A 400-nucleotide genomic window follows, 5' to 3' on the forward strand; every position below is an offset into this window, starting at 1 on the left:
CAATTTTTATTTACTCCTCCCATTTGTTGTTTTGCAGCCCAGTTGCAAGCCAGCCAGCCTCCTCCCCATACCATATATAAATATATCGATATATACATATACAAATGGATATATATATATATATATATATCCTAAATAGCCCATCATCATCCAATATTATAATTTTTTTAATTTGTTCAAATGCTATAAGCGCAGCTGCCTCCGTGCCGCCGCATAGAAATTCCAAGCAAATTATCTTCGTATACACACACATACATATATTAAACAAATAAATACAATACATGAATATATTTACAAATAAAAAAAATCAACAAAAAAAACCTAAAAAAAAAACAAATACTTATCAACCATAAAAAACAAAAAAACATAAACAAATAATTACAAGGCAGAAATTATGACA

This window comes from Drosophila grimshawi, unplaced genomic scaffold, assembly GCF_018153295.1.
Source record: "Drosophila grimshawi isolate 15287-2541.00 unplaced genomic scaffold, ASM1815329v1 contig_1367, whole genome shotgun sequence".
In the NCBI taxonomy this organism is placed as follows: domain Eukaryota; kingdom Metazoa; phylum Arthropoda; class Insecta; order Diptera; family Drosophilidae; genus Drosophila; species Drosophila grimshawi.